Genomic DNA, 13,350 nt, shown 5'->3' on the forward strand with positions numbered 1-13,350 from the left:
ATACCTTAATACTTACAACTTCGATTGCTTTGGAGCAAATATTTATTTAACTTTGGCCTTATTTTATTTGGGAAAACATATAGGAAAATGTATCTGTCTGGCTGTTTTTGGAGGAATACTTTTGGCTCATAAACATCATCTCAAGATCCTCATACATTTTCTGAAAATAATGTAATTATCACTGAAATATATAAATATTTGAATTATTTTAAAAAGTCGTATTTCCTGGAAAACATCAAGGGAGCTTGGAACGTGTTACCTTATATCACAGGAAAATGTCACATGTCGGACCCAGAATGAGCCTTGAAGAGAGCGGGAAACTGATTCCCACTTATCTGTGCTGCCCCAGGAATAGAATGACTCTTGGATCCTTCTCTCATCTCCTACCAAATATATCATTCATCTTTTCTAATTCTGTTAAATGTAATACAAAGACTATGCTGATGGCTTTATGTTTGCAAGGAGATAATTTCATGCACAACTTACAAACATGTTCCATGCTAGTTACATCTCAGGCTTTCATTAATAGTTGATGAATGAATGAAACTCCAAAAACATCCCAATTAATATCAGTTTCAAAGCAAAGTCACAATACGATCATCCCTACTACCTTCTCCAACAATAACAACTCAATTACAGGTAAGAAAACTAATAGGTTGACTTTTAAAAATATATTTATAAATTATACAATTATATGCAGTTATGATTGTAGGAATCAATCTGTAAATTATATTTAATGATATAAATTTTATGTCATAAAGAATAGAGAATATAAGAGCAGGTTTATTTACTAGACCATAAGATCGCTTGAGCACAGGACCATGGTATTATCTCTAACTTGTAGAACAGTTTCTGTTGAACAGCGAAATAAATGAATTAAAAAAAAACCCCATAACTCGCATATGAATATTGCTTCAAAAAACAGTTTGTAAATTCATATTGTTTAGCACACAAGGTTAATTTTTACAAAGAATCAATAAAGTTTAAGGCTGGTAGAGATTTAGGTCCATTCACAAAAATCTACAAAACACCTTAATATAATTTATGAGTGGTCTGTACTAGTAATTCTATAGTCACTATAGATCAATATTTGCAGTTCTATGTATCTTTGCATTCTATTATCATTATGTCTTAACCTGCTGTCCCCCCAAAACATAACACCTTAGAATAATTGACCCACTTGACATATTTCGGTTAGGAAATTATTATTATGGGCAAATTAAATCAGAATTATAATATTTCAGAAGCATATTTTTGCCACTTCGGTAAAAATGACTTTGACCTTTCTACCTGCTACAAAATGAGAACACAGATTATCAAACTGTAAACCACCGGTATTGACTCCTGGGTCTAGTAGAATGTGAAAATACAGCAAGAATAAGGGCTGTCAACTACAGGAGCAAAAAGCAGCATAAACTACAGCCGTCTGCCAAGGCAACCCCCTTCCTCCAAGAATGCAAATCCCAATTCCTCTTTCTCCATCTGCCAACCTTAAGAAGTAATCCTGCCTCGTCACCTTCCATTTTCAACACCTATTAAATCTGACTAAAGTCTCCTCTCTGTTCTGCAAAGACGCAAAATGTCATTTACAACCTTATTAGCTACACAAGAAATGCAAAGAATTTTCAGTTAAACCAATGAAGTTCCTTAACTGTAAATAGCAATTTGGAAAAACAGAGAGTGAACGTTCTCTTTCATTTATTCCCCCATCTCTCTTATTAGTTATTCACCTACATTTCAGGGAAACAGGCTTTGGTTATAATAAGAATTTCAAACTAGAAGCTAGGAAAGAAGTGTTTTGAGTGTTTTACAAACAATTTTTGTATTTAAAATTTAAAGATGAGGAAGTTGGTTTAGACTGATCTCTAAGGTATCTTCCAAATCTATGATTATAATTGAATCCTACAAAACAATAGAATGGTTATTAGGCAAATTTCCACTTGGTATCATTTGTGGTCCACAAGGAAGCACAATGCATACTACAAAATACTGAACAGCTCCATGAAAAATCCAAGTTGATTTAGTAAAATAATTGTTGATGTGAAGGAAAATTAAAACAGGTTTATCTTGTTTCCAGAGTTGAAAATATCAGAAAAATCCAATAATCTTTAAAATAATATTATTGCATATAGTCTTTGTTTATTTGATGTTTATACCTTTTTTAAAAAAGATTATTTATTTTAAAGAGATTGAGAGAGAGAAAGAGAGGGAGAGAGGGAAGGAGAAAGATAGGGTGCGGCAGGGAAGGGCAGAGGAGAGAGAATCCCAAACAGACTCTATGCTGAGTGCGGAGCCCAAAGCAGGGCTCAGTCCCATGACCCTGACATCACCACCTGAGCCAAAACCAGGTGTCAGTCACTTAAACAACTACGCCACCCTGGAACCCCTAGAACCCCTAGATGTTTATTTATTTATTTTTTTTTTGAAATATTTAGCTTTGAAATTACAACCATGTTTTCCATGTATGATTGGCTCCAAAATATTTTTAGATCATGGCCTAATTGGTGGTGTTTGTTTTTGCTTTTGTTTTTAACTCACCTCATGATCTAAAATTCCTGACCTCATCATAGATTTAGTTTTCCATACCCTTATCAAAACTAACTCATGATAGAAATAAACCCCTACCACTGGCTGAGACATAAGAAATTTTTATTACTCCTTTAGGGTAAGACATTAATTGCATTCACATGCTTTCCAAAATTCCCAAATTCTAATGATCCCCATTACTTTTGGAAATGTAAAAATATTAGGCTGTCTTCATCTTGAGATGGATTTAGTGTTTATCTAAATATAAAAACATGTATATATATGCATATATACATACACACTAAGTTTCTTGGGAACTATTTTGAGAAATGCTGTCAATTTCCTTATTATCTTTTAGTGTTGAAACAACTTCTTTCTTAAAAACAATAAAGGAATCTCCTGTTTCCCCCAGTGTTCAAGAAATTCCCCAATTGCAGTTGAAAGACTATGTTGATGGCTCATGTCCTATTTGTAATCTCTCTGAAATTCTCTTCAGATTTTAGTGCATTAGGAACTTCAGAAAAAATCACTATGACCTCTCAGTGAAATCAATGTGAACATCTGCAACTCCCTCTTCTGTGTGTCTTAGTGATGATCAATTGTCGTGCGTAGTAAGCCAGGAAGGAGAGTGGCTGCAGAAGGCTGTTTATTCAGCGAGCTACAAACGGGGAAGGGAGAATAAACTTCTCTCTTTATCTTTTTGTTTATGATGTTCTCTATGAAATGACACAGCTGATTTCTGATTTTGAAAAGCTTATTTTTTTTCATTCCTCACTATCGAAGGTAATTAATTTTGCTACTTCCATTTTACCATTACAGTATTTAAAATGGAGAAAAGTTAGGGGACCTTTTAGTAGTTAAAAATCAACGAGGTGTTGGAAATAGAGGATTTATTTTTACTCCTAGGCCTATGTATCAAAATCTTAACCTGATCTTTGTAAAGTGCATAATACATGTCTATAACGTACTGATATATACCCAGCCAACAACTAATAGCCTTTGAAATGCCTGGAAAATATAGTACCTAAGACCTTGCCTTTATTTCAGTTTATTCCCAGGGAGTAGTCCAGCTCAGAATCTAATTCACAGCATCCTCCTTTTTGACTACAAATTCCATTTTCTTCAGTTCTTTCTAAAGCTTCTTTCTGTTAAATCTGCTCTTCAGATACTTAAAGACCACCACTGTCCAGTCTTCCAACTTGTCACTGTCTACTGGAACTATTCTTTCTCTTTCCTCTGTAGTTTGGACCTAATTATTTATCCATTGAATAATTCTCTATTGAGATCATCTAGTACATTTGTACCATTATGTTTTCACTAAATAGGCTCAGCAAATTCATATCTGCATTAATATCATGTGTGTCCTTTCATCCCATTGCCAAGCCTTAACACACACACACACACACACACACACACACACACAGAGAAAGAGAGAGAGAGAGAGAGAGAGAGAGAGAGAGAGAAATCCCTCTAATTGGCCTCATTACAAAATCATTGTTTCCTAATTCAGCTGAAGCTTCTGATCTGTCTCTGAATTCTTTTCATTGGCACTTGCCACCTTTATTCACAGAAGATAAATTAGTTATGAACACTGTATTGATGAGGAATAGTTGTCCATAAATTCTCAAACCCCAAACTAAAGCTTATGTACAGCCACATCACCAATAACCTCCTAAAATAGTAAGCCATGCTAGTATGTCTTATATCATTTCTTCCTCAGACCCTGGGCAAGTCATCATCATATCCAATTTAGACACCTTCAAAGTCTTCCTCTATATTGTCTCTTTTTCTAGTCCAATAAATAAACTCATATTTATTCTCTTCTAAACAAATCAGTGATTTCCCCTTGATCTTATTTTACCCCCAACTGTGTCCAATACTTTCTTACCCAATGCTTATAAAAGATATGTATTTATAATTATTTGTATCCACTTCCACACCTACCATCCATTCATCCACACCTAAAATTTGTCTTCCTTCCCAAGACATCTCCTTTTACTGAGTGAAACCTCTTTTCACTAATTACCGTACTTCCAATTAACAAATTCAGTGGACATTACCTACAGCACATCTGCTGCGCTAATAACCAAACTTCCATCCGTTCTCACTCATTTACTTTCATGAAGAGTGTGGTCTTTACACCTCTTAGATGAACTCTTGAATAACCATTTTGTCAGTATTCTGCACCATTATCATTGCTCTTTTAACTCTATACCCACTCTGTGTATCTTGGTGATTTCTGCTATGATGATGGCTTCAATTGTCATATCTGTAAATTCTAAATCTATAATTCAAACCTCTCCCCTTCCTTTGGTCTTGATGTCAAAATGCATGCAGTATGCCAATGCAGAATTATCAGTCAGAATGGGCAAAAATGGACTCACCTTCCCCTAAAAACTAATAATTCTGTTGGTATTTTTTTGGTCCCAATTAGAGGTATCTTAGTCTGTTGAATAAATCAAACTGGGACTCTGGAAATAATTCCTTAATTTTCTTTCTCCCTTTTATCCCACAATATAGTTTAGAAAAGTTTAGAAAATTTGACCATTCAATAGCTTAGGAACACATCCCTCCTCTACATATTGAATAGCTTAATCTGCTATTTCATAATCTCCAGAGACTCCTATAAGCCAAAGACCCCCCATTAATAACCTGGCAGCATGGAGGTCATGTATGACTCACTAGTATGTGTGACTTACTAGTGTTGATTATACACAGTGATCAGTAGATAGATAGATACTTAATATTTCACGTGTAATTGAATGTAGTTAAAAAATGCTTCTGGTCCCCCGATAACCGTTCTGCATTTTTCCCTTATAATGAAATGTTTAATGAGCAGTGGTTCCTCAGAATAAAAAATCCATTGTATAGTCTTCCTTGCACCTGGCCAGGTGAACATAGAATGCAACTCTATAGTAGTTTCCAGCAACGTTATCTAGATGAGAACACTATCCTCCTGTATCATCCCATTCATTTCTTCTGATGCCTAGACACACGAATCACAACAGTAAGAGTTAGACCCCAGTGATGGTGGAGGAATGAGCTAGACATAATCTGGCTCCATAAAGTTTTGGTAGAACAGAACTGACATTCTAGCCTCAGATTGCACTTTTCAAGACTAATTTGTGAGCAATAAATAATTTCATTGTTGCTGAAACACTTATTTTAGGATATCCTGTTATTTGCAGCTGAACCTAATTCTAATGAATACACCAGATTTTTGGCTATTTTTGAAGGAGTGGACAATCTGGCAATTCTATGCCACATTTCCCCATGGCAACGACTGGCTGGGGAAGAACAGCTTTCGTGTTAAAAATTCTGCATTGTTTCCCTCTCCGGACTTGTTTCTTTAATAATTAATTTTATTTGCATTTGAATATCAAAACCACTGAAATACAAGATACAATCCAAATTTCCTTAATGTAACATTCAAGACCTGTGATGATTTGGTGTCTAAACATTTTCTTAATACTCCTTTTTGTCCTTTATTCTCCCCCTAAACAAACTCCTTTCATTTCCTTATCTCTACCAGTCTCTGACAAATCATCTCTTCCTTGATTTAGAAATTATCTGCTGCCAGAAAGGGCCTGGAATGCTTCCCATTCCAAACAGCACATGAACTGTAGGGGGCCCACTGTGGTAGTTGACCTAAGATGTTCCTTCTTACAGGATGCCTTCCCACTCCTCCAGGTTGGGTTACGTCTTCTTTCCATGGTTGCAATGCCCTGAGCCTATCTATTACTATATTGTTTTAAAAATAAATTTCTGGGGACGCCTGGGTGGCTCAGTTGGTTAAGCAGCTGCCTTCGGCTCAGGTCATGATCCCAGCGTCCTGGGATCCAGTCCCACATCGGGCTCCTTGCTCAGCCGGGAGCCTGCTTCTCCCTCTGCCTCTGTCTGCCATTCTGTCTGCCTGTGCTCGCTCTCTCCCTCTCTCTCTCTGATAAATAAATAAAATCTTAATAAATAAATAAATAAATAAATAAATTTCTGCAAAAGAATCTATGACTCAAAAGTATTGTAAGTAAAAAAGCATAAGTAATATGTAGGGTGTTGATTTTTAAATTCGGGTTACCAGAACTCCAGAGATTGTGAAGCAGTAAACTTAAGACCATGCCCAGGAACCCGCACTTGAAACAAGAGCCTCTGATAATTTTTGCACAGGCAAGGCAACAACTTCATTTTGACAAGAAATGTTTTCGGAATGTGAATTCCTGGAGAAATTGAGCTGTTTTATTTATCATATTATATCCAACACCTAGCTCACTGCCCTTTGCTCAATAAATGCTTGTTAACACAAGTGTCTTCTAGCACGTGGGAGAAGCAGGAATCCTTACAGGTCATGAGGTCAATTTAATAAAAGGGTACATACAGGCATCAGCTTTGTTCCTTGGCTCAGCCTGACAAGCTATCAGTCAGAATTTGGTTAGCGTCATCTGTACTAAGCAAAAATACGAGTGTTTAGAGTTTTATCTAGGTTTCTAACTCCTAGACACAAATCTCCAACTAGACCAGTAGCACAAAGATGTTTACTCAAAGGTGGTATTTACTTCCTTATAATGGGATCTAAAAATCTATCTATAAATATCTGTGAATGTCAATGCAGCACTCCATGTGTACTGGCCACTCAGTAATTCTAGTGACTATGATCATATACTTAATTTTCAGAATAATGTGTATGTTTCATTTTGATTTGGATTACCAAGAGTAAAACTATTGTGTTTTTCAATTTAGTAACGGAACATGTTCTGACTTAACTGAGGTTTAACTAATAAAAAAGTGAAGTGGTTATTTTAACACTCCTAATTTCAGATGCCTTGTCACCCTAGATGTTTTTTTCATTGGACTAATTCCCTGAAACTCACATAGGAAATAAATTGTCTTCAGGTATAAACCAAAGGTTTGGAAATATTATAGGAACATTTTAAAAATTAAATCTAAATAAGTACAAGGGTGTCTGGGTGGCTCAGTTGGTTAAGCGTCTGTCTTTGGCTCAAGTCATGAATGGAGTTACTCTGGGTTCCATGCTCAGCAGGGAGTCTGTTTCTCCTTCTTCCTCTGTCCCTCCCCCATGACTGTGCATGCTCTCTCTCTCGCTTTCTCTCTTTCTCTCAAACAAATAAATAAAATCTTAAAAATCAAAATCAGCTTGAGTTAAAAGACACATACCTACAGTTAGGGTATATACTACCAATGTGAGGAATAATCATTCTTTCAACCATAGATCAAGCTACTCTCAGGATCACCCCTGGCTACTTCTTGTCCCTTTTTCAGCACTTGTCTTTCATAAGGCCTCTTTGTAACTTTTTCTATTATTTTTGTTCATCACTTTTTGTCCATGTCCTTGCCAGAATCCACTAAATACTCTAAACCACATATGCACTTGGGTTTTCATTTTCCTTCTTAATAGACCTTGAAATTTCCTTCTTAATGCCAACAATTAGTCAAACTGAGGGATCCCATTAACTGTGCAGGTTTCCCGACTAATGTCTCGGGGTGATATATTTTAACCCTAGCCACGTTTTTAGAGTACCAGTAAGTATCTTCAATTTGGCACTGTCTCTTTAAACAGTAACTTTTTCATTCTCTGAGCTGGTATTCAGTATCAGCTAGAGGATAGACATATTAGAACTTGTTTACCTGTTCACACAAATTTAAAGATTTTAGGGTTGGCTTAAAAGAAGAATTGTAATTAATTATACAATTACTCTTAATATGAGAGAATATGCAGAGCCATATTCTGAGTCATCTAGGCCTTAGGTTAATTGTAAATAATAGATAAACATGAAAATGCATAGGAAATGTTCTTCAAGCAATCCATAACTCAGAAATATAACACAAAACAAAGTCTTCCTTAATATAAATGAAACACAGCTCAAACATACATTTTACTGAGTAAACAAATTCAGTAGAACAAATAACCTTTGCAAATGAGTTGCACTTTCATTATACAGAAAAACTCTAATGGTAAAGTACTTATGTCATAATATTAGGCTGCTGAAATAATGTGATTCATAATTATCTATGGTCCCATAGAATCAAACAGCCCAATTTACAAAATGTCTTTTTACATCTGAATAACAGATTCACTTCCCCTCTTCCTGATCAGTAGGATAAAGGTCTCAAGGCTTCCTTTGTTTAGAAGGCCAAAATGACTCTGCTCTCTGGGCATTTTTGTCCTACCTTCCTGACCCTCTGAAACATACTTGTGGAAAGGGAGAAATTATCTCCGCAGCAGCATTCATGCTACACAGCTTGGGTCAAAATCACATTTAATTTTATCTCAAAGTGATGCCAACCATAATGCATTACAGAAGGGGAAAGACTCAAAGTGTGTTTATAACACAAAGGCAACCTAAGTCCATTATTTGTTTCCTATCAACTCCTTTGATACCTACAGCACACTTTGGAGAGTTTCTCTCCTCTTGTCCAGAGCAGTAATGAGCAAATAGTACATGTACTTTTCCTTTAAATTTGAGTTTTTTATTTTCCTCCCAAACACTCATGGATTAGGTAGGAGCTTTCTTTCAGTAAATCAACAAAATTTTTGATGTCTCTAAACATGGATTAAATACTTCAGCAACAGATGTAAACATTCTTAGAATGTATCTGCTTTTAAGAAATTTTTAAGAAGATTCTGAGTCACAGAGCTTATTTTTTTTCTGTCAAAAGAGAAAAATTTTCTGTTCCGTGATCATGAAAAAAAAAAAAAAACCAATCTTAATTTTAGCTGCTGATGTGAATCTATCAAAATGTTTTAAAGCCACTAATAAAATCAGATAAAGCGGGATCCCTTGCAGAACCCAAAGGAATTTAAGATTTCAGTATACAGTTTAATTAAAGTTTAAAATATGGAATACATAGTTTGTAATACAGTTGTTTCTGCTCTAACATTCATAGACATAGTTTATTTTATAGCCGCAAATTAGGAAATGAACTTCAAATTCAGTTACAAAACAATAAATGTCCTTAAAATTTTCTAAGAATTGAAAGCTTTCTGTTTGACAATAAACTGTAATTTCTTAAGAATGATAATTAATCATTGCCTATGAATAAAACTATTTTTGAAATATAAAAAAAATTACAAGAATTATAAAGTATTACTAAGAAAAGAAAATCAATGTTGAATAACTAATTTGCTTTGGCCTAAAGCAATTTGGGTTATGATGTGATTGAGTTTAATAGTAACTGACAATTCTTAGTACATATTTTTAATGAAAGCTTAAATTTCAAATTACCTCAAGAACTCAAGTCTTATTTGCAAGTGTATTTGACACTTATTTCAGAGCTGTGTGATAAGTATTTGGCAAATTTCACATAGGTAAAACATTATGCCAGTTTTATTTAACTAAGTTGTTTTAATAAATCTGTAACAAAACTTTCCTTTATTCAATAAACTATGTAAATGAACCATTTTTATTCTCATCATTCTTTTGGACTTGTACGTTATAAAAAAAAAGACAGTATATCTCTGTTTTTAATATAGACCTATATTCAGTGTTGCTCTGTACCATTCCATCCTTCATGAGTTAATGCCCCAGAGGCTGTGGTCTACAACTGCTCTCATGCTTACACTATAGGGGTATGCTATATGGTAATATATGGGTATATATCCACTGGTAATATATGGGTATATATACCCATATATATATGGTATATCTACCCTATATATACCCATATATTACCATATAGGGGTATGCTATACCCCTATAATATATATATATATAGGGGTATAATAATATATAGGGGTATGCTATATCCCTATATATTATTATATATACTCCTATATACCCCTATATACACCATATATTACCATATAGGGGTATACTATACCCCTATATGGTAATATATGGTAATATATGGTAGAAGAAAATATTTCCTGAAAGACTCCAGTGGATTTTTAAAAAATCTCTTAGTAGCCACATTTCTTTTGCTGAATTATAGCCTGTGGCTTGTTTACCTTTTGTGTAAATCTGATTTTATATAAATCTATTCCTAGCTCTACCTAGCAAATATATTATGATTAACTAAACAAGAAGATAAAGCTTGATACACTCTTTGAAAGCTAGCCACCTTTATCTCCACAACAAACCTAGGAATGGAAATATTTACTTATAAATATCATGCTTTCTGGTTTGGAAAATATTTGTTGTCGGAAGAGTATGGGTTCTGAAAATAATTTTGTCTTGCCACTCTATAACTATATTTAAAGCATAACGGCATGTATTTTCATAAGTACTCATTCAATCATCTAATATTAGTCAACTATCATTCTCCAAATAAGCAGGGAGGATAAAAAATACATGACATGAGCTTTGCTCAAGAACTTACAAATGTCAGTGGAATTTAGAGGGTACAGATTTGCTAATGAATAATAATATCTATTTATCACTGTTAGCATAGGTATGAACTATTTTAAAAGAAGGTGAATTAAGAGGAAAGGTGAATTCCTCAATAAGTAGAATGTGCTTACTGATTTAACAAAACAGTAGCAAATTAGAACAAATTGACCTTTTGTTTCATTAAGCATGGTGCTAACTGATAAGTTTAGATGGAAAATCAATCAGCATTTTAACACACCAAATTAGAGGAAATAAACTTGCTTATAAAGTTGGGTAAGAAAGTAACCCAGTTACAGATTTAAGGACCTGCATTTATTAATTAGTTAGTTAATTAATTAGTCTATTAATCAGCATAGACTATTAGTTTATTATTAGTTATGTTTTTTTGTAAGGCTAATTAAGTCCATATAGGAAAAAGATAACTCATAGACAACTGGGATAATTTGGAATTGTACACTGTTCTCTAAGAAGCTCTTACTGTGATCAATTAATCTTATTCCCAAGAAATGGGACTAAATGGTGAATCTTCAAAAATCAAATTAATAGAGAAAACCTGTTCAATGGAGTGTTCTATATTTATTGAAACAATCTATTTTGAACCACTAGGTCATGAAGTAGTGATCTATCCTGTGCTTCAACAGATGGCACAATTGAAGGAAGTCCAAGCTCTTCATGGTAAATGGAACACAATTTGGACTCAGAAATGCCTGAAAGCCATAGGAAGTAAATATAATGGCTTCTCTTTTTGTTTTATTATCATTATTATTTCTCTGGATTATTAATTTCCTGTCAGAAGTAACCAGCTCTAAGCCTACTATTTTAGACCCCTTATAAATTTAGTTAAGATCTGAGCTTGTTTTGTTTTCCCTCCCAGATAGGCAATTCTCTAATCATGCAATTCTCTCTTTCACCGCTCAAGTCTCTAAATAAGGGTTCTGAAAAAAGAAACAAATAAATAAATGGTGGTCGGTGGCAGGAGGGTAGAGTTTCTGAGGTCAATAAATGGGAAATATCACCTACATTTCTGACCGAGCTTCAGAGTATTTCTTGACATCAGAGAAGTCCTAGAGTAAAGATCATTACTTAAGTTACACAATGCAGTATTTCTCCAAATTTTGAAGTCAAGAAATCATTTTTAGAGGCTACAGATTTTTTGTTATCTCCTGGACGTTTGGAATCATGGAACATGGTTTTATAAATTACAGAATCAACACAGATTGTATTACAAGTACTTCATGGGAGAAAAAGCAAGTTTCCTATCCCAAGCAAATGTATCCTGACATCTTACCCTGCTTCACTTTTGGTATTGGAAGGTGAAATGAATTGCCTTCCAAAATGATGTCATGGATTATTAGTGCTCTCACAGTAGCAGCAATATTATATCATACAGTCATTCGAAGACAGGTAATCAAGCAAAAAGAACTGTGGTCCCTGATATATAACTAATACAGAAATTCCAAAACCAAATATAATAATTGCTCTAATTTTGTAATTGACTTGGGTGGAGAATTTGCCTTATATAAACACTAGTCTAAATTCCCTCTCCAGTTCTATTGGACACTTTGGAAGCAGCAAAAAGGCAAAATTCCCCATTTTCATTTCCTGATATGATCAGAAGCAACCTCTCTGATTTTTTAACTTAAAGATTTTTTTTAGAAGTGAGCTACAGTTCTGGTGAGCATAGCATAACACATAAACTTGTTGAATCACTGTGTTGTATGACTGAAACTAATGTAACATTTTGTGTCAACCATACTTCAATTAAAAAATAATGATAAAATGGGTGCCTGACGGTGCCATCATTGGAACATGCAGCTCTTGATGTCAAAGTTCTGAGTTCAAGTCCCACATTGGGTGTAGAGATTACTTTAAATAATAATAATGATAAAATAAATTAAAATGCAAAAAAAAATTGTTAGCTGGCATATCTTATTTATATGTAATTAGAATCCCTAAGAAACACTCTTCCTACCAAGGGTCCCGTCGAAATGCTAGCATTAAAAATGCATTTAGGGGGCCTGGGTGGCTCAGTGGGTTAAAGTCTCTGCCTTCAGCTCAGGTTATGGTCCCAAAATAAAAATAAAAAAATAAAAATGCATTTATTTGTTACATACTGTTATTAAATATTTTTAAGTATCTCACCTCTTGCAGAGAATTGTTGTATTAAGTAATTTTGACATATCCAAGTTTTTTTATTTTTCTTTTCCTTCTGTGCATTGGCTAACATCAGCTACAATGCAGAAATTTAAAAGAAGCTTAGGAAGTGGAGGTACAAAAAGAAGAGAAACGAAATTTTAGAATGTCAGTTACTGTCCAGTAATTGAACAAGTTGGGAAAGGGGGGTAAATTTAATTGCATAAGATTAAAAAAAAATGTGTTTATTTTCAGGTGAGTATGGAAGGGGAATAAAGTATAGTAACATTATAAACCTGCAATCCTAGAGAAAACAACATGGATGTCAGCAAAATGTCACAGAAGGTTG

Source organism: Mustela nigripes, chromosome 15, assembly GCF_022355385.1.
Source record: "Mustela nigripes isolate SB6536 chromosome 15, MUSNIG.SB6536, whole genome shotgun sequence".
NCBI classification, from domain to species: Eukaryota; Metazoa; Chordata; class Mammalia; order Carnivora; family Mustelidae; genus Mustela; species Mustela nigripes.